The sequence below is a fragment of the Sturnira hondurensis genome, unplaced genomic scaffold (assembly GCF_014824575.4).
Source record: "Sturnira hondurensis isolate 20B ecotype Veracruz unplaced genomic scaffold, ASM1482457v3 Scaffold0004474, whole genome shotgun sequence".
NCBI classification, from domain to species: domain Eukaryota; kingdom Metazoa; phylum Chordata; class Mammalia; order Chiroptera; family Phyllostomidae; genus Sturnira; species Sturnira hondurensis.
In genome coordinates this window covers 15,007,596-15,024,112 of record NW_028077105.1, presented here as the reverse complement: position 1 = coordinate 15,024,112, position 16,517 = coordinate 15,007,596, and positions in this window count along the sequence as shown.

Below are 16,517 nucleotides of genomic sequence, written 5' to 3'. Positions count from 1 at the left end.
GCTGGAGGCAGGAGGTTGGTGTAGGGGTACAAAGGGGGAAAAATTAGGACAACTGTAGTAGCATAAACAATAAAATACAATTTGAAAATAAATAAATAAAGGCCCTGGCTGGTGTGGCTCAGTGGACTGAGCACCAGCCTGGGAACCGAAGGGTCGCAGGTTGCATTCCCAGTAAGAGCACATGCCTGGGTTGTGGGCCAGGTCCCTGGTAGGGGGAACATGAGAGGCAACCACACATTGATTTTTCTCTACCTCTCTTTCTCCCTCTTTAAAAAAAATAAAATAAAATCTTTAAAAAGTAAAAAAATTTAAATAAAATTAAAAAAACCGACTTGGTAGCCTCTTTATTTACTTCTGCTTAATCATAGGCTACTACAGTGATTTTTTACTTTCTGATGACACGAAACACACACATCACACACCATAGCAGTCAAATGTTAAAAAGTAAATGAGATAAAACACAGGAAAGAACAACATTAAAAAAGGATCATAAAGCATCAAATATGTAAGTAATAAACATAATCACTGGCCTTCTAATTTATAAAAACCATCTCACCTCAAGATGGCAGCAATTGCAATGATTCTTACACATATTTCAATAACAAAATGTTTTATTGACATTCCATGACCCACAGTACGTAGTGAAAGACAAAATAAATATAAGTAGCCATGGTGCTATTTTTTACTTCACTGTGAAATTTTACTAAGATTGTTAATACTTAAAACTTTCCTTTAGAATTTTTTACATGTAAAGAAGAGGAAATAATGCTGGATCAAAGAAGTAAATTAATTTGCAATATACTTCTCTAAAATATCTAAAAAGTCAAATTAACGATATAGCTAAAGAAATCGAAATATTATTTAATAATAATCGCCGTGAAAAAACTTATAAATTTTAAAAAATGCAAGCTAAAACAAGGTAACCATGTTAAATTTACAAAATTTGAACACTTTTGAAGCATGAATATACTTAGGCTTGAGTAATATTTAACAAAATAATTACTCTTTTTCTGTATTATTAAGAGCACAAACAAGCAAAAACTTCCTTGAAAAGAAATTGGCAGTATGCTATCAAAAATTTTTGACTCAGTAATCCATTTCTATGAATCTACTCCCAGGTTCAGACATGCAATTGATGGATATATTATAAGGCTGTGTGCAGACAGGTTATTTGTAACTTTAAAAAACTGGAAAACCTTCTAAATATTTCATAACATGTTGAAGGTTAAATAAATTATAGTGTGACTATGGGCTGCTAATATCAGCCATTTAAAAAATGTTTCTTGTGAATGTTTAATAGCATTCATAAGGGGAATATTCATATTTTAAAAGGAAGATTTGAATGTTGATTATATCACTCCATATATATTTAGTTAATGTCTAAATGTGCAATGCATGATCTTACTAGGCAATACACACAACACATATCACAACTATAAGTGAAAATGTCTTCTACCATAATTACAATATTAGTACATAGAATGCAAGACCTAAAAAAAAAACATTTAGTACAGGGATGATATAAGTACACTAAACCTTCCAAAATTACAGAAGAAAGCCAATGGATTATATCTAAACTTGATAAATTGGTAAATAAGGGCATAGTTTTAATATATTGATTAATAATAAAATTATCAAGAAAGTTAAAAACAAACATTTGAATATGGCTTCTTCTGAAAAACTGAAGTTGTGACCAGATTTGAGCAGCAATGAGTCAAAGGGTCTTGCTGTTTGTTATAAGCCCTACTACATTATTGGATTTTCATTAACATATACTTGTACTTTCATTTTATCAACAGAATGCCCTTTTAAAAGCTTGTAGTACGTGGGAGGCCAATAAATAGCACTCCTCTTTCTCATCCAAGGTCAGAACTGAGAGGTACACAAAGGAGTCAGATGGCCGGAGATAAAATATCAAATTCATTAAAAGTTTAATTGAAGAATGTGAGTTATGTAACTAGCACAACAGGCTTGCTAACATTTTACCACTAAATTAGCCTTTACCCACGCTACAGCCCGGCTGTGGAACAGCAGGCTACCCTCAGTGGCAAGCAGAGAGCAGAGTAGAATGCACACATGCTGCACCTAGGCTGGAGCTAACAATCAAAAGGAGACAGGAGCTGAAGCAAATGTATTCCGTTTCTCCTTCCAGAGTCTCTGATCATCTCTATGAAATCACTCACTAGCCATCTACTAATCAAACATATATAAGATAACATATACCTGCTATGTGGCAGGTACTTCGCTACATGACACGCTAGGCTGAGTGAGCAATAAGATAGGTAAGACAAGACTGCTGTTCTCAATAGCTCACAGTCTGGTGAGGGAGACACATCACATGTAAGGGAGACATGCATACAAATAATTAAACAGGATGCTATATATCACCTTTAATGATTCCCTCCAGTACTAAGAATCTGATTTGGGGAGACTTTGTTGTTCATCAATTATTTGTCCATTTAAAGATAGCAAACTTTTTTAGTATCTTATAATCTTGGTATATAATATTTGTATTATCTAAGTAAAGCTGAAATTGTCTAACTTAAATTCTTCAATTGCCTGTATCCCTTTATTACTTTTGAATATGCTTTCCAGGATAATTTTTTCACTTGTTTTAAAATATCCTTGTTTTCCATAATATTTAATTTTTGTGGCAGTTTTCAAATTTATTGATGTCTTTCAACAATAAAATTCATCTTATTCTTGCATTTCCCAAGTAATTTTTTCTTGACACTAACCATAAACACTAAGATAATGAATTCTGAAGATTAGTAAGGCATTAAAATGAATTTTGAATTGGAAAAATCAATCTGTTTCATAGAATTTCGTCACAAGTTTTTCTGTAATTTTTTTCTAATACAGAAACAAAAATCACTAACATAACCCAATAAATCCACAGTATTCTAGTGATTTACAAAATTATGTTTAAACAAAATAAGGTATTCAGATTCAAAAAATTACTAAGATTCAGAAAGGGTAGCTCAACTAAGTATTATGATAAAAACAGAATTTTAATATTATTTTTTCTCAACTTTTGGAAATAAAGTCCACTGTCCAAAACACATGCCTAATTATATTTATCACTGTTATGCAACTGTAATACTTTAAAGTATAACAGATCATTACTTTTGATTAGAATCGATTGATATTCATTTTCTTTCTTAAAGTAGACTTGCCTTACAAGCTTCCCATATTTCTAAAGAGTCCATGATTGTAATTAAAGCCATTTTTTACATTTATTTTGCCAGTTAAATAGTAAGTATAAGAAAGGTTTGAAAAATAAATACTATAAGTTTATATAAGTACATGTCAGTACTATGTATTTTTATTTTTTCCTGTTTTACAACTCCAAATTGTTACATAAAATATTAGGACATTTTCATATTGTCTTTCTTTCCTGCCCACTATGAAGAATTCTCTTTTGCCTGTTAAATTCCTGAAGTCTGGTGTGTAGATAAGAGTACCAGACGAGGGAAAGGAGTTTTAGCTAGTTAGATTGTTTTAAATTGGCAATGACAAAAGAGTTCCTTGCAGAAGAAAATTATAGAAAAGAGAGAAAAGAAAAGAGAACAAGAAGGCAATGATCAGTCAAGGCTGGCTTTAGAAAATGTTTCAAGTCTGAGGATAAAAGTTTAGGGTGATCTGTTCTACCATGTGGTACAGGAAAGATACGTGAAACAAATTTAAAGAAATTTTGTTTCCTTGGATTGTGTGGCTCAGTGGATTGAGCTTTGACCTGGGAACTGGAAGGTCATAAAAGGTCACTGATTCGATTCCCAGTCAGGGTATATGCCTGGGTTGCAGGCCAAGTCCCCAGTTGGGTGTGTGTGAGAGGCAACCCATCCATGTATCTCTCACCCATCATTATTTATCTCTATCTCCTTCTCCCTCCCTTCCATTCTCTCTAAAAAAATTACGTCTTTAAAATCAAGAAATACTGTTGTATATTATGATGGAAACCATTAGTAAATTAAGTCACTTTCCATATTTTTAGAGAGTTAGTATTATATTTTTTGTGTTTTTTTCTCCAATCACATATTATGTTAGGTTGATTTCAGAGTGAGAACAATGTGGTCCAGCTTTAATTATATTGCAACATTGCTATACGAGGTGGTAGATATTTAATCTGTAATTTCAAAGAAAATTGTCTTATTATTAAATTTCTTCCTTAAGTTTTGTTGTGAGCTAAAACATAATAAACCAGATGATTAGGAAGCTAATATATTTTGCAGCTTGGTTATAAATACCAAATACATTAGGAGTAAAAATTTAAGACTAGAGTATATTACCACACAATTGAAGCGATTATGACATGATAAGAGTACAATAATGTATAACTGACATTTAATGTTTTCTTACTTTGTGCCAGGCTTTTTCTAAGCAGTTGACATGTGTTAATTAATTAGATATGCTCGCTACAACTCTATGACATAGAACTACATTTCTCCCTAGTTCTGTAAAGAGTAAATTGAGGCAAGGGAAAGATAAATAAAATGCTCAGGGTCACACAGCCCAGTTGGCAGACAGTGGTACTGTATTCAAAACCAGACAGCCTGGTTCAGAGCATGCCTTATTAACCTCCATGTTATATTACTTCTTTAAACATGACTCATAGTTAATTTATAAACTATAAAACACTTTATTACTGGTGCTGGCCAAAATACAAAAAGTATTGGAATATAAAGGTATTTCATAATTAATAACAAAGCACCTATAAGAAAATAAATTTTCACAATATAAAATTCAGAACAATCCCACTTTTGATAGTACAAACAATATACTTTGAACTGCATTTCATGTACTTACCTTGCTTTCCAGCTAAAGCTGCCATTGTTACCACTACTGAGTAATGCATGCATAAATCTTGGTGTGACTTATTTGAGGAAAAAAATAACAAATTCACTTTTTCCTCCATTTTTTTCCTTAAGTGGGGAAGAAAATAGTATGCCAGAGTGTTTGAGACTTGTAAAAGGAAAATTTCACCAAGAACGTTTAGGAATAGCTACTTCCTTCTGTCCACAAAAGGATGGAAACTGCAGAGTGGTGATTAGATAGATAAATTGATAGATAATTATATACAGCAATTTATTTAATGTATACTATCATATTTGGCAAAACTAATAGATATAAATCCCACTGTTGAATCTGGGCTGCTTCCTGAGAAAGTTGTATCACATTTCTCCATTGTTCCTTTTGGGGCATAATAGGGCTGATGGGGTGAACCTGGGGACACAGATATCAGTTAAAATTCATGGCCACTTTAGAGAGCAATGCATGTAACAAAAATGTGGAAATGGTCCCAGCAAAGCAGTAAAAGGGTCAATCTGTGGACAAATATATCCAATTATCACCATGGCAACACTAGCCGTGGTAAAAAGGAGTAAACTTTTCCCCTTCATCACGAAAGATAATTCTCCTGAGGATGGCCTTGTACTGAGACTCCAACAACTGTAGCTGTTGAAATAAAACTGCCACTCTTAGAGGGAATTGCCTAAAAAATGACTTTCTCAGGGAACCGCCTGAGTCACTTCAAAAACAGCACTTACAGGATTATTTTGAGAACGGTGAAGTGACATTCTGAGACAGTGCTCCCAGACTCACCTGGACTAGGCTGGTTTGCAAACCACCCTATTATGCTGTTCCACAGGACCCCCTAAATGTGGGATTTAAAACCTAAAACCTTTCAAATTTGCAGATGAGTTCATCCACAAAGCTGTTTAGTTGACTCTGAAAATATTTTGTGTATGTTTTCGTGAGTGATCTTTGTATTGCAGAGAGATGAATATCTTCAGGAGCTCGTCAGAAAACTCTCATTTGGGGAACTTGAAATATCTGCTACAACCACGTAGTAATTTCTTTTCTCTGCATGGGAAGTAGGTGAGATTAACAGACTGATTCTGTCTGCTGTTCTTACTCAGAGAACTGTCAGTACCTATGGCTCTTTCCTAGAAAACAAGCTGTTTTCTCTCCCAGAGAAGAGAGTTTCTTGCGGTGTACATCCTCAGCTCATCCTCTTCTGTTTAGATATCGGCCTTGTCTTTTTTACCTGTTTATGTAAAGGGTAAAGAGAAACTTGCCCTTGGTGCCCTAGATGAGGTATGAGGATTATGAGCTCCCAATTTCTTCCCTGAGAAGAGTAGTAAGGGAGGTTGGAACACCTTCACCCCGTCTGATATTAACCCAGTCCTGCTGACAGAAGCACCAGTGTAGATGTTGAACAAACTGTCATCCACTCCGAAGGACTTGGCAAATTAGAGAATCCCACCTTCAAGCAGAGGGCAGGAACAGTGCAGGCAGCATCAGGTTATTGCTTGTCACTGTAGTTGATATAGAATAAAGGGACAATGAAAGTTTTTTGTCTGAAGTTTCCATCTTGAAGAGTTATTATTTTTCTCTTTGTGCTATAATAATTTCAACAAGTAGACTAACTGCAAATGGGAAAACATATATCTTTAGTTTTGACAAGCACTAGGACTATAGAAACCACCTAACTTTTGACTGAAATTCTCCATATATTGACCTCATGTAAGTGCAGTTTTGAAATAATATAATAAACAAACAAATAAAAATTAACAAATTAAAAAGTAAGTGTAAAGGATATGGAATATGTGCTGACAGAATCATAAATTAGAAAGTATAGATAATCCATGAGACTAAAAGCAAATGAAAATGTACAGAAGTACTACAGTGGATAACATTTTTGCTCCAAATCAGTACAGGTTAACAGTTCTAATACTGCTATCTAGATATGCTGGAATTGAAAAACTGAGTAAGCACAATAGATGGTGGGAGCCAGGTATCTCTCTGTCAGAGTAAGAGTTTAAGATAAACTAGTAAAGAAGGCTAGAATGATTCTGCAGTTGCAGATTAAAGTTGGAGACATCAGTATGAACTCAGGTTTAGCTTAATATAGATACAGATGGTTACACATAGAAATATTTATAGATATGTATATATACATGGGTTAGTATACCTACACATATTTCCTTGTTCTATCAGTTGAGACAGCCTAGAAACAATGAAACTCCAAGAGCAAAGATCATACCCAGTATTCAAATCTGGTTTCTAAGACCATTCTCCAGAAAAAGGAACAAGGGGTCTTTGGATAAACAGCTAATTCTAGAGCTGGCATAGGCAGCATATGACATGCCTGGGTCACCTTGTAGTGTCAGAAAGTAAGGAGATGCTCAAAATAAAACAAACCCCGCAATGATGGGGTATGTCAAAGGGACAAGGAGGCCCACAGAAACAGCTCCCAATGACCAAAACTGTCACAGTTTGAGCAAAAGATAAAGTAGTATTGAATGCTAACCCAGTGTAAAATTAATCCCCATGAGTTCGTACTAACATAAATCTCTCCTATAGAATTCTATATTTGGAATTACATAATTTGGAATTTTATAATTCCAAATATAGAAGATCTCTGACTTACAATGTTTTCACTAAAGACTTTTCAACTTTACGATGATGAGAAAGCAATACACATTCAGTAAAAACCATATTTAGAATTTTGTATTTTGATCTGTTCCCGGGCTAGGTTTATGCAGCAAGATAGTCTATCTTAAAGCCAGACAGAGGCAGTGAGCTGCAGCTCCCAGTCGGCCTCATGATCACGAGGGTAAAACAACCCACACTCTACATGTGTTGTTGACCTACAATATTTTGAACTTACAGTGGGTTTATCAGGACTTAATGTCAATCAAAAATTGAGGAATATTCATTATTTGTGTAGACACTGTGCCCTTGAGGTGGGGCATAACTCCCACTCTTTACAGCTGAGCTAAGCACAATGACTTCCTCCCAAAATTACCATATGGAAGGAGAAAAAGAAAATGTCTTTACAGTGGAGAAATATAATAAACACTAACTACCTTAGTGTTTGATTATCTGCTAATCAAGGCCAACATTAATAGTTTAAGTCATGTGGACAGCATGCACCTTTGATACAATACAATGAAAACAGCACTTCTGGAATCTTCCTCTCAGAATCTACAAAGCCTGTCCAATATTGAGAAAAATCTCAGGAAAACAATAACTGAGGGACATTCTACAAAATACCTAACCACGACACTTCAAAACTGTCAGGGGCATTGAAAATAAGTCTGAGAAACTGTCACAGCTAAGAAAAGCTTAAGGAAATGTGATAACTAAATATAACATGATATCCCGAATGAGGCTCCAGAACAATAAAAGGACAATTGGTAAAAACAAAGAAAATCTAAATGAAGTCTTTACCTATTTGTATAGACTTTGGTCAATAGTAATATATCAATATTGGTTCATTAATTGTAATAAATGTACCATACTTATGTAAGATGTTAATAATATGCAAAACTTAGAAGCATATGTTAATTCTCTATACTATCATTTCAATCTTTCTGTAGTTCTAAAACTTTTCTAAAAAATAAAGCTTATGATTGATGGTAACCATTCTGGCCGGTATGAGGTGGTATCTTATCATGGTTTTAATTTGTATCTCTCTGATGATTAGTGATGTTGAGCATTTTTTCATGTCTATTGGCCATCTGTGTGTCCTCTTTGGAGAAGTGTCTATTCAGGTCCTTTGCCCACTTTTTAAATGGTTTGTTTGTCTTCCTGGTGTTGAGTTGTATATGTTCTTAAACAAGTGCTGGCAATAATGTGGAGAAAAAGAACCTTAGTGCAGTGTTGGCTGAAATGCAGACTGGTGCAGCAGCTGTGGAAAACAGTATGGATATTCCTCAAAAAATAAAAAATGGAACTGCTTTTTGACCCAGGGATTCCACTTTTGGGATTGTATTCTAAGCATCCTGACACACCAAATCAAAAGAATACATGTTTATAGCAATGTTATTTATAATATCCAAGATCTGGGGGGGAAAGCCCAAGTTTCCATCATTAAATGAGTGGGTAAAAAAGATATGATAACTTTATACAATGAAACACTCCACACCTATTAAAAAGAAGGAACTCTTACCTTTTGCAATGGTGTGAATGGATCTGGAGAACATTATGCTAAGTGAAATAAGCCAGTCAGAGAGAGGCAAATATCATATGATATCAAGCATATGTAGAATTTAGTGAACAAAATAAACTGATGAACAAAATAGAAACAGAGGCATGGATACATAGAACAGACTGACAACTGTTAGAGGGGAGGGGTACTAGATGAAAGAAAGTGAGGGGATTAGCCAAAGAACATATACACATAATCCATAGAATTAAACAACACTGTCATCACGGCCAGAGGGAAGGCGAGGGAAGGTTTCGAGACAGGTGGGCAAAAGACAGGTGAAATGGAGAAATCTGTAATAGTTGTAAATATTAAAAATAAAAATAAAATAGAATAAAAATGCAATATAAAATGAAAGAAAAAATAAAGTTTATTAGACAAAAAATACACATCTCACTGTGTGTGTCTAGTTGAGTTTATGGAGGTTTTGCAAGCACAGGCAATGTTCTCTAGTCTAATATAATTTTAACCTCTTTTTTTTAATTGTTGTTCGGTTACTGTTGTCCCCATTTTCCCCTCATTTCTCTCCCCTGCTCTACCAGCCCCCGCCTCCAATGTTCATTCCCCCCTACCCCGCTATCTTTGTCCATGGGTCCTTCATACATGGTCCTTGACAACCCTGCCCCTACTTTCCCATTGTTGTACTTTTTCATATTTTTTATTGTTTACTCCTGGTTATTTACTCTTCCATTTGCATTTTAAATAAAACTATTCTTTTCATGTGGAGAATTGCTGGGAAGGGAGGAGCACTTTCTGCATGACTTTCAGGGGACCACAGTGCAATTCTGCACCATCGCTCACAATAGCAGCCAGGACCACAGGCCTTTCTTATCTGTAACATCTCTCCCTCCCTCATCCCCTCACTTTCTGCACTGCCATACTTCTACTTTCTGCCAAATAAACTCGTCACCAAGACTTTGTCTTAGGCTCTGTTTTGAGAGAAATAAAAAGTAAGATACTCTTTTTTCAAAGAATAAAAATGTTTTATAATTGTAATTTATCCTATGAGAATTGCTTTAGATGATTCTAGAAGATTGGTATGAAGTGTATTCTCTTTCAGTAATTTCTGGTGATTGTAATTTGAGTTCTTTTTTTAAAAAATATATTTTATTGATTATACCATTACAGTTGTTCTATTCCCCCCTTTCATTCCCCTCCACCCGCACATTCCCTCCCCCACCATTCTCCCCCCCCCTTAGTTTATAACCACGTGTCTCAAGTTCTTTAGATTCTATATTTCCCCCACTATTCTCGCCCTCACCCCTATCTATTTTCTACCTACCATCTATGCTATTTTCTGTGCCTTCTCCCCCTTCTGCTCCTCCCACCCCCCTGTTTCTAACCCTCCATGTGTTCTTCATTTCTATGGTTCCACTCCTGATCTAGCTGTCCTCTTGGTTTGCTTTTGTTTTAGGTGTGGTTGTTAATAACTGTGTGTTTGCTGCCCTTTCACTGTTAATATTTTTCATCATCTTTTTCTTATATAAGTCCCTTTAGCATTTCCTATAATAAGGGCTTGGTGATAATGAACTCCTTGAATTTGACCTTATCTGAGAAGCACTTTATCTGTCCTTCCATTCTAAATGAAAGTTTTGCTGGATAAAGCAATCTTGGCTGTAGGTCTTTGGATTTCATGACTTGGAATACTTCTTTCCAGCCCCTCCTTGCCTGTAAGGTCCCTTTTGAGAAATCCACTGACAGTCTGATGGGTACTCGTTTGTAGGTGACTGTCCCCTTATCCCTTGATGCTTCTAGGATTCTCTCCTTCATTTTAGTCTTGGCTAATGTAATTATGATGTGCCTTGGTAAGTTCCTTCTTGGGTCCAACTTCTTTGGCACTCTCTGAGCTTCCTGGATTTCCTGGAAGTCTATTTCCTTTGCCAGACTGGGGAAGTACTCCTTTATTATTTGTTCAAATAAGTGTTCCACTCGTGGCTGTTTCTTTCCCCCTTCTGGTACCCCTATAATCCGGATGTTGGAACGTTTAAAGATGTCCTGGAGGTTCCTAAGCCTCTCCTCATTGTTTTGATTCTCATTTCTTCATTCCTTTCTGGTAGGATGTTTCGTTCGTTCTTCATAGGTAAATATCATAGGCAATTATATTTTTATTCCCTTTTTTCTTTTCTTTTTTTAAAGATTTTATTTATTTAATCACTTAGGTAGATGGAAAGGAAGAGAGATAGGGAGGGAGGGAAACACCTGATGTGATAAAGATGCGTCCATTGGTTGCCTCCCCCCCAGCTGGGGACCTGGCCTGCAACCCAAGCATGTGCCCTGACCAAGAGCTGAACTGGTGACCTTTTGGTTTGCAGACCTGAGCTTAGTCCTTTGAGCCATGCCAGCCAGGACTTTTCTTTTTTCTTAATAAGTTCTAGTATGTGTACCAGTTTTACTTTTTACTCTCTTATTCCCAACTTATTTTAAAATGTCAGTTATCTCACAAAGTTTCCTCATTGGTCTGCTTCCTTGTTAAACACATGAAAATTTTAGAATTATAGTCTATTCACTCAGTTCAGCTATCCCTCTGAAAAAGTCTTTGGCATATTATCCTCCCTAACTCAACATCCCATTCTATCAACAACTTTATGTTTCTCTAACAGAATTGAACCTTTTGGGTTCTAGGCTATCACTAGAGTTTCTCTTACAATTTGTCTCTTTTATGTCAAAAATCCTTACTTTATAATTCTATTACAAATTCCTAAGCAATCATTCTAATTCCTTAAGATCTGTAGCCCTCTCTGTAAGATTTACTGCTCCCCATTCTTTTCTCCCCTCTTTTTTTCCCTCTAGTCTGAAAGCTCTCTTATAATTCAATTACCTCTTGCTACAATGCTTGCTAAAGTATTTTTGTGAGACAGGATATATAATTGTTATTCTATCTGAATCCTTGCAAGTTCAAAATGTCCTTCATTTGCTCCCATGGGTGAAAGGCTGTACCGAAGAATGATTTCTTGATGGCAATCCTCTTCTCCCAGTCGACTGTTGTCATTGTTGTGCCGCACACTAGTTCCTGATATCACAGATGAGAAGTCTGATACTAGTTGTTAATCTTTTCTTCCTTCTGGAAAGAGCTTTCTTTACCCTTGAAATGCAAAAATATCACCATGTCATCTTCTCTCAAATGAATCCTGTCTGAGACACAGTGAGCCTTGTAAATCCGTAGTCTTTGTCAGCAAAGGGAATTTTATTTTGTTTGTTACTTCTTTTTTCTATTGCTGAAACTATCCCGCAAGTCTCTTCTCTTTTCCTCATAATTTTCATCTCTCTTTGTGTTTTTGTTGCTGTTTTGACTTAAGTTATTCCACTTAATCTTCCAAACCATTCATTATGTCTCAGAACGGATCATTCTTGTTTCAGTTAATTTAATGAGATTTTTTTCTTAAAATCATAATTCTAGAAAGTTTTAATGGTAAAATTTTATTCCTGGAAACTTTCATAGCTTTTTTTTTTTAAGGTTAATTCTGCTTCTTCTATCACTTTTAGTCCATTGAGCTATCAGGGTTTAACTCAGTCTCCTCGTTTCTGGTTACTGAATCTGCTCAAGTGATTACCACTTCATCTTTGCTCATGTTTGATCACCTTCCACTGCTCTGTCTGTTAGGCTCCTGAGACAGGGACAAACTAGCAAGTGATGGAAGATACAGCAAAAGGGGAGGAGGAAAAGAAGGTACAGCAGTTGGTTGGTTTGTTCATCTTTTCTGGTGAGACAGAGTTGTTTTGTTTTTATGTTACCTCTCTTTTGATACAGAAGAAAGAGCATCTTTGCTCTCTGGTCTCACCCAATGCAAACAATATTCCTTTTCCAACCATGGAGACAATGAACAAACCAGCTGGTAGTTTGTTTCCAGAATTGCTGGATTCAGCTTGTTTTTTTCTAGGTACATAGGCCCCTGGAAAACACCGCTCTCTTCAAGAAGGAACTGACCAGACTGCCAGTAATCCTGTTAAGAAACCTCCCAACTCAAACCTGCCAATAGTCACATCACAGCCTCACCAATTTAATTTACCTGAAAGACCCTTTGGACCCATTTAACCTCATGATGTCCTCATGTCCTACAGCTCTAATCTGTCTACCTGGAACTCTCTTCACCACTTCCCTTACTTTTCTCAGGTTTCTGATCCAATGAGACCTTCTAAAGAGACCTTCTCTATTTAGTCTATGTGAAATACCAAAACCCATTTTTCTGTGTTCATAACCTCCTTTATTTTTCATCATAGCAATCACCTTGTTTTTCTTATTACCTGTCTCCTTCTACTAGAATATAAACTCTATAAAAGAATAGATTTTTAGGCTTGTTATACCATATCCCCATTGACTAAATCAGTACCTGATTTAGTCATAGTTGACTAAATATACTTGTTGAATGAAGATATGAGATTCCCCTACTGTGGCCTTACATGCATCTCCTTGACTTTGCCAACTTGCAACTCTGGTTGTTTTATTATTCCATAGGCAGAGTAGGGAATTAGAAAAATCCAGGGTATGTGCTCAAGCCACTTTCTATTTGAATATTCCCATGAACCATGTGAAATTTTTAATCCAATTACTTTTATTTCCAAATAGATACATTTGCATGAACTCCCAATGAAAAATAGCACATTGAACACATACATCTACTTAGTTCTATCTTGAAACTACACTAAATTAATAACAAAGGATTTTTAAGAACATAAACTCACAAAAACGGAGAGTAGATGCAAAGATAACAGCTATAAAATTTTATAAGCTGGAAAACCAATAGATAAGCAGGAAATGACTCAGTAGGCCTGAGTAAAATTAATCTTAAACTAGCAGAGGGGAAAGCTAAGAGCCAAGTGGAGGAACCTGGTTTAAATGACAGAATTGCCTACATGCTCAGAAACTGGCAATCACAAATATTACCAGAAAGGGAGATTATCGCCTGATATATGTTGGGGATAACAGGGAATATATTCTGTAAAGGAAAATGCAAAAACTCAACAGAGAATTTTGGGCTTAGAAACCAGTGTTGAGGCAAGAAAAGTATACCCAAAACAAAGATAGCACACAAAGATCTGCATGCTCAAGTCTGTCGCTGCCCCTTTCCTCCTTCCATAACAACCAGTCACAAACAGCTAGGTCACTCTTGGTAGTAGAAATGGTAGGCCCTTCTCTGGGAACTGGGCCAGCCCAAAAGGAGAGACAAAATGTAAACAGATCACCCCACAATCACAGTCATAGGTGTAATGTTATATTACTCTTATAACAGTAGACTTACTGCCAACTGGGCTAAGTGCAGAGCTACATGTGCCCTTCCCTGTGTTGTGAATGAGTTAGAAATGCCGAGAGAAACTCTGGCATGAAATTTGGAGATAAAAGTTAAACAGTGGTCATTACTCTCTAAAAAATCCCAAGGTTAAATGTCATGCTGGAAAGGGTAGTGTTCATGGTAGGTAGCAGTTGGTCTCTCTGTCTCCTCAACTCCATGTCCAGCACTTCTTTCCCACTACAGGCCCTGGTAGCAAGCAGCATTCTCAAGCTCATCACCAAACACCTGCTGGCAAACCTGAAGAGATATGTAGAAGTAATAATTCTTATTGCCTCTCATTAAGCCCCTGTTTGTAGTCCCACTTGGGTGGCTGGACATAGTTCTTTTATTAGATACCCTAAAAATTGTAATTTGTCCACCCACCTCAGTGCACAAACTAGAATTTGCACATGACTATTCCTCAGATCTGCCAGTCTTTCCCTTCCAGGACCCTCTTCCAGTCTACTTCTGTAATTCTTCCCACAATTATTTAAGTCTAATCCCTAGGACAAATTTCTTAATATATATAGACTTACAGAGTACACAAACTCCACTCATGCGCTCATGAGTAGAGTTTAAAAAGCTGAGTTTCCAATCAGCTTTTTAATCCCCCACTCTCTACTTCCCCTGGCCAAGCATTCAGGGCAAGCCTCTAAAACAAGCCTCTAATAGGAAAGAATTAAAACAAATTAAAAAACAAACAAGCAAAACAACACAAAAAACATTAGCCCTTACTGATGTACCTCAGTGGGCTGGACATAGTCTTGCAAACTGAAAGGTCGCTGGTTCAATTCCAGGTCAAGGCACATGCCCGGGTTGCAGACCAGGTCCCCACCAGTTGGGAGCATGTGAGACACAAAATCAGTGTGTCTCTCTCACATCAATGTTTATCTCCCTATTTCTGCTTCCCCTTCCCTTCTCTCTAAAAACAAATAAAATCTTTCAAAAATTAAAAAAATGCTTATAGTAAACAGAGAAATAAACTTCCTATCCAAAAATACTATCATAAATTTCCTTTGAAAGGAAAGAAAAAATATTTCAGACACAGAACAAGACAGGATTTTATGATAAACAAATATTTAGTCAAGAAAAACAGCTCTGAAAATTAGAAATATGATAGTAAAAATAAAAAACTGATCAGAAGAACTAAAATATAATATTGAAGCTATCCCCAGAAAGTACAACAAAAAATAAATAAATGAGAAAAGGTTTTTTAAAGATTTTATTTATTAATTTAAAGAGAGAGGAAGGGAGGGAGAAAGAGATGGAGAAAAACATCAATGTGTGGTTATCTCTCATGTCTCACTACTGGAGACCTGGCTCACAACCCAGGCATGCGCCTGACTGGGAATCAAACCAGTGACCCTTTGGTTTGCTGGCTTGCGTTCAACCCACCGAGCTGCACCAGGCAGGAGAAAAGATTTTTTAAAATAGAAGACTAAAAATACAAGAAGCTGAGAAAGTGAGAAAAGAGGCAACAGAAAGGAAGAAATCAACAATGAAACAATTCAAGCAACGTCCCCAGAACTGAAGAGTTTCTAGATTAAAAGGGTTCCTACACCGTCAAACAGAATGGATAAAAGTAGACCTGCTTTGAGGTACATCACTTGAGATTTCACAACACTGGAGGAAAAAGAATATCCTAACAGCTTCTCAAGAATACAACCTGGTTGAACACAAAGGACTAAAAGTAGGACTAGGTTTAGACTTCTAAACATCAATAATGGAACACTGTCTTTAAATTCTGAAGAAAAATCCTTTTCCATATGCAATTCTATACTTACTCAAGTCAGTTGGTAAACTTTTATATGTGACCAAGTAAGAATTTAACCCAGCCTTAGATGGTCAACCCAAGTAAAAGCTCTGACAATTTCAAAATTTGAGGTTTTTTCCCCAGTTCACCAACAGTTCTCCATCACCAGCTGGCCACCCTACAATTCAACTTAATCCTGACACTATCTAGCTGCAGCCAGTATCAGATAACACAGGCTAAGGACCACAAGACTACCTCCTCCACCCTAACACTAGGTGTCAATTGCAAGACCTGTGCTTCTGACCAACTATAGGTTGGAGGTTCCAACGTCCACCCACATTCCCACTTAGATTTAATTATTTGTCAGAGCAGCTCACAGAACTCAGAGAACTATTTACTTGCTAGGTGACTTTTATTTTAAAAGGATATGACTTAGGGAAAAATGCCATATGTTTTCACTCATTTGTAGAATCTAATGAACAAACTGAACTAACAAGCACAAAAG